At 36.6% G+C, this 17,639-nt stretch overlaps 1 pseudogene; it reads right to left on the reverse strand.

The window, feature by feature from the left end:
• Positions 1 to 1,815: 1,815 nt before the first annotated feature.
• LOC100470874 lies at positions 1,816 to 15,250 on the reverse strand (annotated as a pseudogene).
• Positions 15,251 to 17,639: the final 2,389 nt, after the last annotated feature.

Raw genomic sequence — 17,639 nt, forward strand, 5'->3', positions numbered from 1 at the left:
ATGCTGTTTCAGTTTTGTATACTGATACGCTCATGTTTCATGAAAGAAATATTTACATTTCTATGTTTTTGTATTTATAGAGGAAGATTTCTGAGTTAAGGGCAAACATTTTAAAAGCAATTGGAGTTAATAAAGGTATTTGAGTTATTCGTATGCAGGCATGCATATTTTGTCTTAACATTATTACTTCTCTTTTGAGATAGCATTTTGACATTTGCCTTCTGTTTTGTAACCATATTTCCACTAATCATTTTAGAGATTATTTCCAAGTTTAACCAGTTTCAATATCCATAATTAGTCCCTTAATATGATGGATTTTCCATTCATTAGTTCTTTATTGTCTTACTATGTCAATTGAATGTGTATTAGTTTGCTAGGACTGCTGTAACAAAGTATCACAAACTGGGGGTCTTAAAGGACAGAAATGTATCGCTTTACAGTTCTGTAGGCTAGGAGTTTGAAATCAAGGTACTGGCCGGGTTGGTTCCTTCTGAGAGCTGTAAAGGATTGGTTTTGTGCCTCTCTCCCATCTTCTGGTTATCTGCTGGCATTCTGGTATTCTTTAGTGTCTGATGTATTGCTCCAATCTCTGCCCTCATCTCCACATGGTATTCTCCCTGTGTGTTTTTTGTGTCCAAATTTCCCCGTTTCAGAAGGACCCCAGTCATACAGGTTTAGGGGTCTGCACTAGTCCACCATGACCTCGTCTTAATTTAACTATATCAGTGATGATCACATTTCCAAACAAGATCACATTCTCAGGTACTGGAGGTTAGGACTTCAACATATTAATTTTGAGGGTGATGCAATTCATATTCACATATGGTAAGTATATTTTTAATTAAAAAAACTATTGGTGGAGTAGTATGGGTAATATGTCCTTTCTTTTTTTAAGATTTTATTTATTTATTTGAGAGAGAGATAGCAAGAGACAGCACAGCAGGGGTTGTGGAGAGGGAGAAGCAGATTTCCCATGGAGCAGGGAGCCCAACACGGGGCTCCATCCCAGGACCCTGGGATCATGACCTGAGCCGAAGGCCAACACTTAACCGACTAAGCCACCCAGGCGCCCCTGTTCTTTCTAGTCCTTTCCCAGCTGAGAATGATTTTTAGTTCTTTTCATAAAACTGAAATGCTTATTTCAGTTTTTGCCATTTTATCCCCATGCCAACTACAAAAAGAAGAAATAGAAAGACATGGTTATGGGTGTTAAGGCCACTGACTAGAAACTGTACCTGTAACTTCTGCCCATATTCTATGGAACAGAAGTTAGACACGTAACCACACTTAGCTGCGGGTAATCTTGAGAAATGTCATCTCTCTATGGGGAGCTGTGTGCTCAACTAACATTTTTTTCTATTAATATAGAAGAAAAAGCATAGGTATTAGGGGCACATAGTAGGCTCTGCTGCAGTCTACACTTTACTTCTCTTAAATACCCATTTGCAACCTTTTTTCATGCACTGAAAACACTTGAATCTCCCACAGGGAGTCAACCTCAATGTCCTATCCAGTTACTGTATCCTACTCAATGTCTAAAATCCCTGGAAAATATGCAGTCCAACCTGTTAGGTCTGAATTTGGTTTACCATGGGCTGGGAACCTCTAAACTAAAAGAAAAATGATCTGTCTCCTTCTCCCCCTTCCCCACCCACCTCCAACACACAAACCTGATATGTAATAGAACAATAACATACCAACAAGAAAACTTTCAGAGCTGTAGCAACAAAATGCATAATGGGCCTCAGCTGCTCCATGCATCTGGGGAGGCTGCCCTGGAGCAAAGTGCAATTTCTCTGTTGGGGAGGTGATGGGTCAGTGACAAAGGGCAATGGTTTCTGTGTTAATGAAGTTGATGTGCATCTTATTCTTGATGTCTATCCCCTGTGAGATCTTCAGGAAGTCATTGAAGGTGATCCCTTCTTATACTTGATCATGCTCCTTTTGCCCCATGCAGATGCTGGCTACCTCCACCATGGCCCTATCTGCAATGCAGTGAGCAGAATCCTTCTCCTTGTGGCAATTTCTCAAGACCTCTTTGACCACATTTTCAATTGTTCCACAGTGAAGTGGACATTGCATACATGTAAAACAAAAATCTCAGCTTTTCTTTTTAGCATAGCTATACCTGCTCTTTCTCCTTGGTGACGTGGATGGGTCAGAAGTACGACATGTTGGGTCAGGAAGTGCTCAGAGTTGATCTTGTGAGCCAGACAGATGGATCCTTTGCCAAGGCTCCTGTTGCCAAAGAAGGCATGGTGGATTCTGATTCGCATCAGATTGAATTCTAGGTCAGGGACTTTGTTGAGGTCCTCTTTAGGAATAGTGGGCTGATCTCCACTTAGCTGCTTAAAACTCCACTTGAGCCACTGGATCTGGTCTAATGAGAAGCCTGTGTTGCCCACAAGCTCACTCACTTCCTCAGACTCAGAATGGGCAGCAACCGTGGTGCCCTATGGAGGGGGCCATGAGGAATGTATCGCTTATAGGGCTTGGGATAGCATTGGCTCTGCAGAAGCTTCTCAGACCTTGGGTCCAACATGGTGTGGACACCAGGACCAGGTCTGAGCTCAGGTCAAGCAGTTTAGGCAAGAAAATAAATATGTTATCCAAATCAGAAAGGAAAAGTAAAACTGTCACTATAGGTAGATGACATGATTTCATATACAAAGCCCTGAAGATTCCCCCATAAAACTAATAAAACTATTAGAACTCATAAATTTAGTAAAGTTGTAGGATGCAAAATCAATATAAAAATATGTTGTCCTTCTGTAATACTAAAAATGAACTATCAGAAAAATAAATTAAAAAACAAACAAACAATGGTTTACAATTGTATCAAAAAGCATAAAAGACCTAGGAATAAACTTAACCAAGGAGGCAAAAGACCTGTATACTGAAAACTCTGAGACACTGATGGAAGACACTGAAGAAGACACAAATGAATGGAAGATATTCTATGCTCATAGATTAATTAATATTATTAAAATATCTCTACTACCCAAAGCGATCTACAGATTCAGTGCAATCCATCTCAAAATTCTAAGGGCATGTCTTTTATAGAAATAGAAACAATCCTAAAATTTGTCCTAAATCCCAAAGGAAGTCTTGTCATTTGGGACAACATAGGTGACACTAGAGGGCATTATGCCAAGTGAAATAACTAAGAGAAAGACAAATGCCATATGTTTCACATGTATGTGTAATCTAAAACAAACAAATTAGAAAAAAAAAAAAACCCCAAAATTACAGATACAGAGAATAGATTGGCGGTTGCCAGAGGCAGGAGGTGAAAGGTGGGCAAAATGAGAGGAGGTAGTCAAAAGGTGTAACTTTCCAGTTATAAAATCAGTAAATCCTATGGATGTAATGTACAACATGGTGACTGTAGTTAATAATACTGTACTGTATATTTGAAAGTTACTGAGAGAAATAGTTCTTAAAAGTTCTCATCATAAGAAAAAAATTTGCAACCTTGTATGATGATGGATTTTAACAAGCTCACTTGTGATGATTCTTTCACAATATGTACTAATACCAAATCATTGTGTTGTATATCTGAAACTAATACATTATAGGTCAAGAACATTTTAATAAAAAAATAATGGGACTGTGAAATAACCCCCGAAAACCTCAGTAGCTTAGCATCACATAAGCTTTTTTCTCTCTTAGAACATCCAATACAAGTGGCCTCGGGCTTTCCTCCAAACAGAGACACAGACTTGTAGATCCAGGTTCATTTCATCTTGTGCACTGCCATCTTCAAATGGCCTCTGAGGTCACTCTAGAACAACAATAACAAAAACCCAAAAAGCTTCACATTCATCATACCAGAGAATGGGAACATGTGAGCCTCCTTTTTTACATTGTGGTAAATCATTACTTCTGCAAGGTATTTCAGAAATCAGAGATAAATTATGTGAAGGTAGAGATCCAGGTATATGGTCACTGTTCGATATAGGTAAATTCATCATTTCGCTCAGAATACAGAACCTGGATGATGTGACCTACTGAACCAGTCTCAGTGATGACCACATTTGTCAGGTTGACTGCATTCAGTTGACAGTTGTCAGCTGATGGACTAAATCAAGATTCCAAATTTATATGACAATATATAGATAATGCATTATGTGAAGGTGAAGAGACAAACAGCTTATAATCACAAATGCTAGGTGGAAAGTTCTTTGATAATTTTGTATAAGTGATAATACATTTTAAGTAAAAATAAGAAATAGAAGCAGATTACAAATGGAGTAGAAAGGTATTCCTATGTTGAAACTTAGAATAAATTCACCCTTAAAAGGAAGATCTAGAAAACACTATTTTGGAATTAGACTTTTATAAGTTTTTATTTATAGATGCTGTTCTTCCTAAGAATGGAGACCTCTGTAGCTTTTCGTTTATGAATCATTTTGCTTCTACCATCCCTTTAATATTTTGGCAGCAATGTTAGGCCTCATCTCCTGAGAGAAGCAAAACAGTATAAAACCCAAGAGCGCTGACTCTCCATCCAGACAGTCTCTTTCACATCTAGGCTTTATCATGTCCTGTCTTTGCAAACTTAGACGTGTTAATTAGTCTCTCCATGGATTGAAATGGAGAGCCTATCCTGCCCCATGCAGTCTAGGATCAACTGTTCTCAGACTAGCTGACTGGTACCAAACTACTCTTAGAGGGGTGAGCTGGACGTAGGAGATGTTCCTTTTCTGTGTGTGCATGAAAGAATGGGTAACCTTATAAAAGCTTCAAGCAAACCCACAACAATCATAATCCAGAGGCTGACTTTAGGGAACACTGGTTTGAGAAATTACAAGAGGGAATTTCTTGTATTCCCAATTACAAGAGGGAAAATTACAAGAGGGAATTTCCCATATTCCCAAGCTTCTTGGGATCAGAAGAACTGGGGGGATCCTCTTCCAGCTTCCTCAGTTCTGCCTGAAGACAGCCACCCAGCACTGGTTGGGGACAAGGACTGAACTGGTGGCCACCAGCCATGCCCAGGAGCTGGAGCCCCAGAGCAAGAAAATCCCTACCCACAGGGGCTGCTTGGTGCCCTCCCTGAGAGGGACCACTGTTTGGCCTGGTCCGTCAGTACAGTGCCTGTGCTGGAGACGCAGAAGTGGGTCCTTCAGAACTTTGTGCTGGGGCTCATCCCTAGTAATATCTCTTCTCATTCTTTTGCAGCTGCATTTAAAAAAACAAAAACAAACAAAAGACCAAAAAACTAAAAAGAGAATTACTCAAATTTCACAAATTATTGCTTACACTCTCTCCCCTCTGAATTGTAGGCCCTCACATAAGAGAGATAATTTTCCTTACCGAGCTCTTAAAAATCAACTATCTAGCCTCTGTGTGTCAGGTGACATATTTTGCCATCTAAGACCATCTGCTGACAAAAATTGCTTTAATTTATTTATTCATTTATTAATTTTATTTTATTTATTTTTTCATTTATTAATTTTAGAATGCCACATATTTTCAAGTAATCTTGATATACTCGTCAATTTTCAATATATTTTAAAAAGTTTAAGACCATGGTTTTGTGGAACAATCTTTTTTTTTACATTTTCTCTAATAGAAAAAAAAGACATACGTTGATAGAAAATGTCTTTCATTTCCTTATGGATTTTTATTAATGTTTTGTGTTTTTTATATAAGAGGTTGATATTTATGGAGGGCTTACTATTTGTCAGAAATGTTTTCAGCACTTGTACGGGTTGTTATACTTTATTTTCAAGATTATTTTTTTCAGGTAAAATATCGTTACCCTCTCTTACTTGGGAGGGTCCAGGTCACACAGTTGTAAAACAGAGCTCACATTACTTCAGATATGGCAGAGGACAGGGGTCGAATGTACCTTAGAGTTCAATTCTCTAATGGAACTCTAAGTTCCTCAAGAGAGCAGTCGCGCTGCATAAAACTGCACTTGAACTTTCCTCAGAGAAGCTCCTTCGAGTGCTCTGTTTACATGGCTGTTTGTGTCTGACCCTGAGCCTTCTTGTGGATCAGACATCCAGAACTGCTGGAAAAATCAAGAGACACTGGGGATCCTTTGCAAGGTGCTGCTGCTAAGAGAGCCATTGCAACAGCCTGTCATTACCCTTGACACTAGCCCCAATGGTTGCTGCAGAAGGCCTCTGGGAGTCAATGGCAGCAAGGCAGAAGGCCAAAACTGAAACAGCCATGCAGGTGAGTGGGAGCCACTATGGTGCCGAGGATGATTCCCTTAGTCGCCTGTTTTCAAACTTTCAGCAAGGGATCTGATACTACATGCTGAGATTTTAGTTTTAATAAATTTTGCTTTTCACTGTGTTCTCGTTTAAGTAACTTTTTCTGCATGATGCTGTATGTGGGGGGTGGAGACATTCTGGATGAATAGAAAAATGGGGGTGGCAAATCAGCAAATTGGGAAGTCTGTTTTTTTGAAATTGTTGTGCACCAAAGTGAGACCAACCCTACTACTAATTTCTCTTCCTTCTAAATTGATATATGGCATCGATCCTCACAATGTTACAATATTTCAGCAGCAGTTTATGAAAAAATGATAGAATTTCTCTTTCAGAATATTCATGTCCTTTTATTTACTCATTGCACATGACATTCTGCATGCATTACTTTATTAGATGAACTTTAATCTTCTGGGTAGTGAATAGCATTCCCTTCCATGGAACCCTGATCAAATATGTTGGGAAGAAGATTGAATCTCTCACTGCATATGAATTGGGAATTAGTCAGTCATTTGAATCTTTAAAAAGTGTAAAATCAGTAGGGATTGCAGTAACACTTCTTTATTCATCTATTTATAAATCATACATTTATTGAGCAGTTATTCTGTGCCAGGCATTTTGGTAGATGAGGAACAGAAGAAGAAGTATTTGTGCTCTCGGAGACCTTGCATTTTATTATAAAAATCATGATTAAAAAGTTTCAGAATGAGATCAACATTAAAACAGAAATACTGTACTATAGGGATGGATACCTAAATGAGAGAACACTTACTTCTGCCCTGGAGAAGAGCTCAGAAAAATAGTACAGGGAAGACATGATATGGTATCTAATTTAAAATGCCAGCTTAAAAGTTAGTTCAATTATGTGGGTTTATACTCTAGAATATGAGAAGTAGAAATAAAATAGATTTATAAACCAAAGATGAGATTAAAATATCCCAAATCAAAGGGAATAAAAATAGTTTAAAAATTGCTATTGTGAGGGGCGCCTGGGTGGCACAGCGGTTGAGCGTCTGCCTTCAGCTCAGGGCGTGATCCCGGCGTTATGGGATCGAGCCCCACATCAGGCTCTTCTGCTATGAGCCTGCTTCTTCCTCTCCCACTCCCCCTGCTTGTGTTCCCTCTCTCGCTGGCTGTCTCTATCTCTGTCGAATAAATAAATAAAATCTTTAAAAAAAAAACAAACAAAAAAAATTGCTATTGTGAGAATGCCTGAATCATGGTTCTGAATTTAATTAAATAAAAAAAATGTGTTTAATTTGAAGGGCCAATCTGTGCAAGTTTACGAGTTTACATTTTAGACATTATTGAAAGCTGGTTCATAGTGAGGAAAATGGGCAAACACTTTACTGATGTTATTCCGCAGGCCTTTGGTCTTCTATCAATTTTGTTAAGATATCAGCATTTAGTCTTATTTTTCTCCTTTAAAGTTAATTTCCCCCCCTTTAGTTGTTTTTAATATTTTGTATTTGATTTATTTATAGAATGTTGAGTATGTTAAAGTTAAATATGATGTTATTTATTTATCTTTTTTTAATATTATAGAGATTCTTATGTAGGTTGACATAAGTAGTATTGCAAATTTTTTGACATTATTTATTTCCATAAGATTTCTGTCATTTCTCTCTTTTCATTCTTAGATTCCAAATACATGCATGTTAGACATTTTCACGATATCAAGCCATATATTATATTGTTTTGGTTTGGGTTTTTTGGCCTATTTTCCATCATTTTGCCTCTCTGTGCTTCTGTCCATTATTTTCTAGTCCACTAATATTTTCTTCAGCTGTGTCTAATATGTTTTAAAGCCCATCTGCGGAATTGACTGTGATGCTCTTTTCAGCATCTAAAAATCTGTTGAAATCTCTTTGTTCACTGACAAAATAGATCCTGTTCTCTTTATGAAAGTTTTACTTCAATAAAAAAGTTTTATTAAAACTTAAGCCCTGCGACATCTCATTTCCTAATGAAAAAGATTTCATTCATCACTGAAATAAATGGCAGTATAAGGCTTTGAAATTATATTTTCATATGTAACTTGGTGGATTTTGTTGTGATAATATAGACAGCCTCCAAAGTTACATTGGACTTTGTTGAATACAATTTAACATCCTTTGTATTCTGTTTTTACGTTTGGTACCTGATATATAAAATGTTCCTAGTAAATTTAATGTTATCAGATAGTATAATATTGAAAAGTACTATTTTGTATATTAAATTTGAAAGTTTAATAATGTAGATAAGCAACATTTCATATTTTTTAAGTAATAACTTCAATGGATTTGTCTCATTTACTTTTAGGATCTGTGCATACACATATATATGTGCATATATGCACACATAATACCTATATAATGAAGATATATAATGTTAATAGCTAATGGGATCCATGGGATAACTTTTTTCTTTCTGTTCTCTTAGGAGAATTTGCTAACACGTGACTTTTACACTATTGCTCTGATCCAATCTAACATTTTCCTACCATTTTATCATATATATCTATTTCAACAAGTTTTCAATTTGAATAGTATGTTTGAAAAGCCAAAGTATCGGGGCGCCTGGGTGGCACAGCGGTTAAGCGTCTGCCTTCAGCTCAGGGCGTGATCCTGGCGTTGTGGGATCGAGTCCCACATCGGGCTCCTCTGCTATGAGCCTGCTTCTTCCTCTCCCACTCCCCCTGCTTGTGTTCCCTCTCTCGCTGGCTGTCTCTATGTCTGTCGAATAAATAAATAAAATATTTAAAAAAAAAAAAGCCAAAGTATGAAGAAAATAAAATTTACCAAGCATTGATTTGAAACAAAATGTATTATTTTACATTCCAATTCCTATTCCAATTCTATACAGTGATAGTGAGATAAAATCTAATTAAATTTGAAATCATATTCTCCTTCATTTACCATATTTGTATAATTGTTGCACATATTAGTCTGATGTAGTCAGTATTGCTCCAAAACTTCAGGAATTCCGTCTGAAAGGAGATTCAGAACTGAACATGTTGCTAATTAAAACAAAACGAAACAATTCTGAAAAATAATTTTTTTGTTCCTCACTATTTCTTAGATACTATAGAAAAATAAGTCACTTCTCTTCCCACTGCAAAGAGCTTACAGTATGATTATGGAAATAAGACTGAGAGTGACAATAAAGTCAAAAACCTAGTTCCAATAGGATTAGAATCTAATCAGTTTCATTGTGTTTTAATTGTACTTCTATATTGGAAGAGCAAAATAGTAATACCAAGTCATGTATTATAAGTATTAAATATGTCTGTGAAGAAATTGTGGGATTTAAACTTAGACCTTGCATTTCAAAAGACAGTGAGGAATTTATAATCTCTGACTATGTAGAAATCATATAAATCATAAAGATAAGACCAGAAGGGGACAAAAAGTGGAAAATAAAATAGTCTAGTTTTCTCATAGGTTATAATCAGTACTCATTTTATGATCAAGTATCAAAGTGATAAAAGTATAAATATCAGAAGGATTTTTTAAAGATACAAAAGTAGGCACTAAAAATAATAGAGCTGAAATCATCAAATAGGTATTTTGCTCACTTCTCCTTCTTGATACTTACAAGGATAACTCTCTCCTCCAAAGGCCAAGCTTATGGCCAAAGAGATGTCAACAAAATGACTGCTGTCCCTTCCGGGCTGACATATTGAGTTCCTGATGCAGACGCTTCCACGCCCTCCTTCCCTGCGGAGTGGACCTTGGAGCGTTGCGTTGAGAGGTAGGTGCCATGAGACTGAGGCAGCCTGGGATTCTGAGCTGCCACATAGTGAACAGCTGCTTTGGAGAGATGCCCAAACTGTAGGGCACTTTGAACAAGGTACAGACTTTGTTGTGATGAGTCACTGCAAGGTTGTGTTCTTTATACTGCAGTGTAGCCTAATCTTTTCTGGTTGACACAAAATAAGCAGTGTTTGGGGCCTAAGTAGAAGAAGAAATCTATTGAGCCTGTCAGAAGATTTAGATAACTAAGTACGCTGCTAGAAGTAATAGTCGTAAAGAAAACCACTCGAAAATGTATCAATATTCCATATTATCAGGAAAACAACACAAACTTCCATAAAAGAAAAGTGTTGCTTATATAGTGAAAGATTAAAAAGAAGCAGTGGGAAAAAATAAATGACATCATTAACCAAGTGTATATATCATTTAAATAAATGTATATGGGCTGACTCAACCATTTAAAATAAAAGACTCTCTATTAGAAGAAAGAACAAAATCTAATAATATATTGTATACAAAATACACACATTACAAAATAATCCAGAAAAGCCAAATATAAACAAGATGAAGTCATTCCAGGAATATGCAAATAAACAAAAACCAAAAGGTTGGGTTGTTAATTTTAAATCAGAAGAACTTAAATTTTGGGCAAAATAATTAAATGAAAAAATAACAATATAATTTATAATGAAGGTTAAGTGAAGATTATAATGAAGATTAAAGAGAATATTCATTCACGAAGTAATATAGTCATAGAGCCATAGAGTCATCAGGAAACCCAAGGAAAAATAGAAACACATTTGTAAAAGAAAAGTTAAATTTTTATTTTCTTTTATATTAAATTAATTGATAAAACAAAAAATATGTAAACAATCTAAATATTATCAATATGTAGTATAATTTTTTTGTACACTGATAATAAAAAATACTCTTTAAAAATGCCAAAATTTGACCATGCATAATATTACAAAACACTTAAATCAGCTTTGAAAAGTCAAGCTAATGAAGCCTACACCCTTTGATTTAACTTAAGAAAACACAAATTATATAGGAAGATATGAAAAGTAGTAATGTGCAAACCAAAAAACTATATATATATATATATATGTATACATATATATATATAGCACTCTTACTGAGATGTAAATATGATAAAATTAAACCATTTCAAGTATGCAATTTCAGTGCTTTTTAGTAACTTTATCAACTGACGTAATACCCACCATAAATTAGTTTCAGAACATTTTTATATCTCCCCAGAAAAGACTCAGGCCCACTTACAATCCCTCCTCATTCCCATCCCCATGCCCATCCTCAGCCCCGGTATCCACTAATCTACTTTTTGTCTTTATGAAATTATCTTTGTTGGACATTTTATATAAATGGGACCATAGAATATGTAGTCTCTGGTGTCTCATTTCTTACACTTAGAATAATGTTTTCTGAAGTTAATCCGTAATGTGGAATGGCTCGTAGTTTCTTTCTTTTTATTGCTGAGGGGTATTCTATCATACAGATATACCACATTTTGCCTATTTATCAATTGATGGACATCTAGGTTGTTTTCACTTTTTGACTGTTATGAATAATGTTGCTGTGAACATTCATACACAAGTCTTTGTGTGGACTTATGTTTTCATTTATCCTAGGAGTGCCGGTTCCAATGGTTATTTATGTTTAATTTTTTGAGAAACTGCCAAACTATTTCCAAAGTGGCCATACTATCTTACATTCTCCCAGAAATGTATGAAATGTTTTATCTCTCCATATGTCTCCAGTGTTTGTTATTATTAGTCCTATTTTGGAAAGCTCATCTAGTTAGTATGAAATGGTATCTCATTGTAGTTTTAAAATTTACATTTCTTTGCTTAACATCTTGTCATGTACTTATTAGTTCTGATGTGTGTTTTTGTTCAACACCACCAAGCATTTAATCCTGACATTATCTACCTGGAGATAGCATCAGAAGCCAGAGGTTAAGGGCTCAATCCTATAAGTCTACCCCCTGCCCCCACTTCGGAGGTCAAATGCAAGTCCAGGTTGTCACCTGTGCTCCTGACCAACCAGCTGTAGATAGGACGTTCCCACAATCCCTTCCTCGGGTTCTAATTTGCTAGAGAAGTTCACAGAACTCAGAGAAACATTTTACTTACTAGATTACTGGTTTGTAAAGAGATATAATTTAGGAACAGCTAGAGGAAAGAGATGCATAGGACAAGGGACAGTAAAAGGGTTGAAAGAGGACTTCTGCCTCCATTTTAATGCCCAACTTTCTAGTTGGGTTCTTCTTTCCAGCTGGTCTTTTGGCTTAGGCAGAAGTCCTTGAGGGCAAAACATCCCTGGATGGGAACCAAAACTACCCCCTCAAGCAATAAGGACTGCCCTGAGCCAGCCAGATTTGCCCCTGACTGACTCCATGACAGTGATCAGTTTGACCTTTTCTGTCTATCTGCACAGACCCATCCACCTGTTCCCCACGTTTTCCTTATATAAACCTGGAGGTATAGTCAGCATTTTGGAGACAATCTTTGAGATGGCAGTCTGCTGTTTTCCCGGTGTTGACCTCACTGAAACCAATTCCTTTCTTGTTTCACCACCACTCATTTCTCTACCTTTGGATTTCATCAGTGCTGAGGGGCCAGATCTGGTCCTGGAACCAGTTGCTCTTGCAACCCTGCACCCTGGCTTCCATGTTCCCTGGGTGCCCCACTCTCTCACATCTCTATGTGTTCACCAACCTAGAAGCTCTGAAAACCCCATTCTGTTGCATTTTTATAGCAGCTTCATTACATAGGCGTAGCTGGTTAAATCATGACTCTGTGATTGAACTCAATGTCCAGCCCCTCTCTCCCCTCTCTAGAGATTGGGGTGGGGAATGGGCCTGAAAGTCCAACCCACTAATCACATGGTTGGTTCCCCTGGCAACCAATCTGGGTCCTTAGGTTACCTAGGGCTTTCCAAAAGTCACCTCATTAACACAACAAAAGACAGTTTTACTGCTCTCTTCACTTAGAAAATTCCAAGGATTTCAGGAACTCTGTGCCAGGAACAGAAAGAACAAATACGTATTTCTTATTATAAATCACAATATTACATTACCTAATAATGTATCTACTTTGGTGAAATGTTTGTGAATATTTTTTGCTCCTTTTGAGATTTTAAATATATATAATTATGTATTACACATTATAAAATATATCATATGTTATATACACTATCATATATACAAATAGTATGTGTTACAATTGTTTGCATGTGTATGTGTAAATAACACATGAAAAATAATTAAAATCTCCCTCTCTAAACTTATAAAACAAAGCCAAAACTTTTTAGGAAGAAAACTCATGGTCTAAGATACTCATATTAGTGGAAAGAAGAGTGAAAATAGATGAAATAACTATGCAACTCAATAGATTAGAAATTACAAAATTAACATAAGAAAAGCTGAAAAGAAACAATACATGTAGACAGAAATAAATAAGTTATAATAAATAAATTAGTAGACCTAATATATCAATGATCCATTTTGGGAGGAAAAAACAAGACAATAAAATTTATAAATTATATTTTAAACTAAACAGGTGAAAATCAATAGCACACAAATACATGACATTCACACTGATAACAGAAATAATCACAGATATAGGGACGTTAACTAAATCGTGTGAGACTAATTTTCTCCATTCTATACCAACACATTTGAAAACCTGGGTGATATGTAATTTTTTCTTTTTTTAGGAAAATATAAACTGCCACCACCAATCGCATAACAGATAGATAATCTGAGCAGATAATCTAAACCATCAGAGTAACAGATGGATCAAAGAGCTATGCTCAAAAAATGGACTGTTTCCCAGAGTAATTGTTTAAGAAACAGTTAATTTCAAAGCTATTTAAAATCCTCAAGAGCACTGAAAAAAGAAAAGAGCTTCCAACTTTTTATGAAGGTGACAAAATACTAACACCAAACAGTGATAAAAGATACACTCTATCTGCTGCATAGCTCCCTGCTAGCCCCAAACAAACAAATAAATAAATAAATATAAAGAGAAGTCCAGACCAATCTCACCCATGAATACTGGTTTAGGAAAACATTAAATGAAATTATTCAGAAGCATATTAATCAAGACTGGGTTTTATTCCACATATGCACCTGTCCTGCTCTCTCCCTGAATATGACTGCTCTTGTACCAACATACACAACATTTTGGCGTTTAGATACTATTTATTGATATTTGTTATTTATTCATTGCTAGTCATGGAGTGTTTAAAATACCCAGGTGACTCTACATGTCTTGAATCACTGTCTTCAGTAAATGATTTCATGAGAAATGGCTGATTCTCTGATTCTTTTGAGAAGTCTCAGGACTGTCCAGTGCTATATTCTCCTTTGCATTTTATATTACAGTTCACCTCAGCTTTGTTTTGTGTTTGTGAGAAGAAATAGATATTTTCCTGGACCAGAAATAATTGTTAGGCCCTTCACTTTGACACTAAGTATTTATTTTTGTATATAGTTTATTCAACCAATTAGATGTAAAGTGGAGTTTTGCATTACACATAAACTCAAAACATCAATATAATACTTAAATGTAACATTTTTTCAAATTTTAACAGTAAACAGACAAAAAACAAAACAATACAAAAACCGAACCTGATTCAATGAGTGGTCATCTCCAGAATAAGCTATATTAAAACTAGTACATCTCGAGCAGAAAACTGCCAATCTTCATCTCTCTTACCTTAACCAGTATCTAACACTTATGAACTCTCTTTCTATACGGCTATTATCTCACTATTTCCTTGAATTTCCTTAAAATCCCACTCTCACATAAAAGTTAAAAAGCCATTCAGGATAAGCTATACATTCAGATTCCTTTCAGAGGGCAATGAACAGCATCTGATTATCTTGTGAATGGAGGTAAATGCCTGACCCCATTGGGAGAAAAATACCACAGCATCCAACCAGTATATGATGGTGTAATAAGAAGAGTATAATGCATGGCTTTTATATGCATTTTCTGTTCTTATTGAAAGAAGGTATGAGACTAGAATAGGTGCTATGGAAGGGCATTAAAAACAGGGTGGTTCTCTCTGGGTCTTGCCTGGACTAGCAGAAAGAGGCCTAGAGAACAAGGAAGTCAAGGTGTTGGGAAAGCATCTCATTAAAGATGGACTGCCTAGAGAGACTGAAGAGCACTGTGGCTTTAGGGCAGTGAAGTTGCAAGTCCAGACTTACAGAAATTCACATACCTGAAGTCTGGAACAGTCAAACCAGCTTGAGGCCATCTATCACCATAGCAGTTAGTGGCTGCAGGGGCCGTTTGAACCCTAGATTTCCTGGAGAGAGTACAATACCAGAGTGACTACATCACAGAGCTTCTGACCCTGAGATTCAATAAGTAGATGTTCATAAAGCAAGGATCAAGAGGTTTGGGTCTCCCTGGGCACTTGGCTCTGAGGGTGAACAGGCATTCATTAGAGAGATAAGGCTCAAGTTTGAGAGATAGGTCTTAAGTATTAGCAAGAGCCTCTCTGAGGCCTCCTAAAGCAAAACAGCAGGCCATCCACCACAATGGAGAGGGCTCAGAGAAGGCACAGCTGCGGCCGTCAGAGAAGGCTAGGACCCAGGAAGAGTATTATTATAAATCTTAGTGATTCCAAGAAAATGAAGATGTACTAGGTGAGAGAGTGTTAAAAACTCATTTGTCCTATTCCCAAATAGACGATTTGCTTGTTTTTGACAGATTTGAGCAATATTTCATTTCTAGTGTCACTAAAGAATTAGTATGCAAATCTTAAAGTTTATATTTTGAAAAACTTGAGAGCTAGAACGGATCGTAGAGATAATATATTCCATCACATACCCACAAAAACCATTTCCAAATGAGAAATGTGACACTCTGGGAGATTTTCTAACTTGCCTACAGTCATGAGTGGTAATGAAAGAATTAATACTCACATTGCTGATTCCTAGCACAAATTTAGTTTCATTATTATGCAATATAGAATCCTGCTAATAGAGTTAATTTGCTAAATAAAATTTCCAGTTTATTTCCATTTTTTAAAACATTAACAACTAATGGTGTGCTAATTTAAGCTGACAAGAACACACATTCTTTAAAGAATAAAAGGAAAAGCTGCTTATAGATATAGATCATAGATACTGATAGCTTCTATATGATTATAAAAATATATATAAGGTCACTACATATGCATTGCATTTTTAGTGATCTATCTATATCTACCTAGATAGATAAATGGATAGAAAGATGTACAGATATATATGGATATATGTAGCTTTATATGAAGCGGATATATATAGGGATACACACACACACACATATAGAATTAATATATAGCTCTTCCTGGAAGATATAATTTATGGATATATGGTTAGCCCTATTTCTTTGGAGCTGCTCAGCTATGGCTACCTTTACCTACTGGCTACCTACTGTCTCAGCAGTTCCAAACCCATACAGAAAGATGGTGCTGTAAAAATCATACTACACTGGAAGTGACATCAAACACTGCTTGGTGTAAAACTTTTGGATCTAAAAGTCTTTCGTGTCTGCAATGAAAATCTTGTTCCCTGCCTGTTTATGGGCGAATCCATTCATATTATTAAACAAATCAACTTTTTAAAGAAATATATGTGTAGATAAATAGATAGGGAGTGAAACCCTTTTCTAGGAACAAGAGAAAGGGAATGCCACTTGATTTGTTTTTAAAGATTTTATTTATTTATTCGACAGAGATAGAGACAGCCAGCGAGAGAGGGAACACAAGCAGGGGGAGTGGGAGATGAAGAAGCAGGCTCATAGCGGAGGAGCCTGATGTGGGGCTGGATCCCAGAATGCCGGGATCACTCCCTGAGCCGAAGGCAGACGCTTAACCGCCGTGCCACCCAGGCGCCCCCACTTGATTTTTTTTTAACTCAAGTTCTTTTGGGTTTTTTTTTTTTTAAAGATTTTATGTATTTATTTGACACAGAGTGGGAGAGAGAGCGAAAGAGCACAAACGGGGAGCAGTAGAGGGAGAAGGAGAAGCAGGCTCCCTGCTGAGCATGGAGCCTGATGTGGAACTCCATCCAGGACCCAAGGATCATGACCTGAGCTGAAGGCAGATGCTTAACTGACTGATCCACCCAGCCCCCCTCCCATTTCATTCTTGATAGGAGGTGAGGATTCTCACAGAGGACACAGAATTTGCAATTTTCTAAAGCTGTCAAAGACATAATATAGGGTTATATATCCCCCCACTCAGCATGATGGTTGAGAAAATGGCAACCCTACTTCTCTGCATTTGCCTTTCTGACAAAGAATACTTTATTATAATAAAAACAACTTGGAAAATATAAGACTGGTAAATTAAATTGTTTCCTTATATATCCCACTCAGAAGTTGAGAGCAATTTGAACATTTGTCTCAACTACTTAGCAACCTATTTTTCCTGTTAGGCATGACATTCTTTTCATTTTTATTTTATTTTCAGAACACTTAACATGAGATCTTAGATTTTTTTTTTTTTTTTTTTTTTTGAGAGAGATTGAGAGGGAAGGTCAGAGGGAGAGGGAGAGAGGGAATTCTAAGCAGGCTCCATGCCCAGCCTGAAGCCTGATGCAGGGTTCGGTCCCAAACCCTGAGATCATGACCTGAGCTGAAATCAAGAGTTGGAC

Source organism: Ailuropoda melanoleuca, chromosome 9 (genome assembly GCF_002007445.2).
Source record: "Ailuropoda melanoleuca isolate Jingjing chromosome 9, ASM200744v2, whole genome shotgun sequence".
NCBI classification, from domain to species: Eukaryota; Metazoa; Chordata; class Mammalia; order Carnivora; family Ursidae; genus Ailuropoda; species Ailuropoda melanoleuca.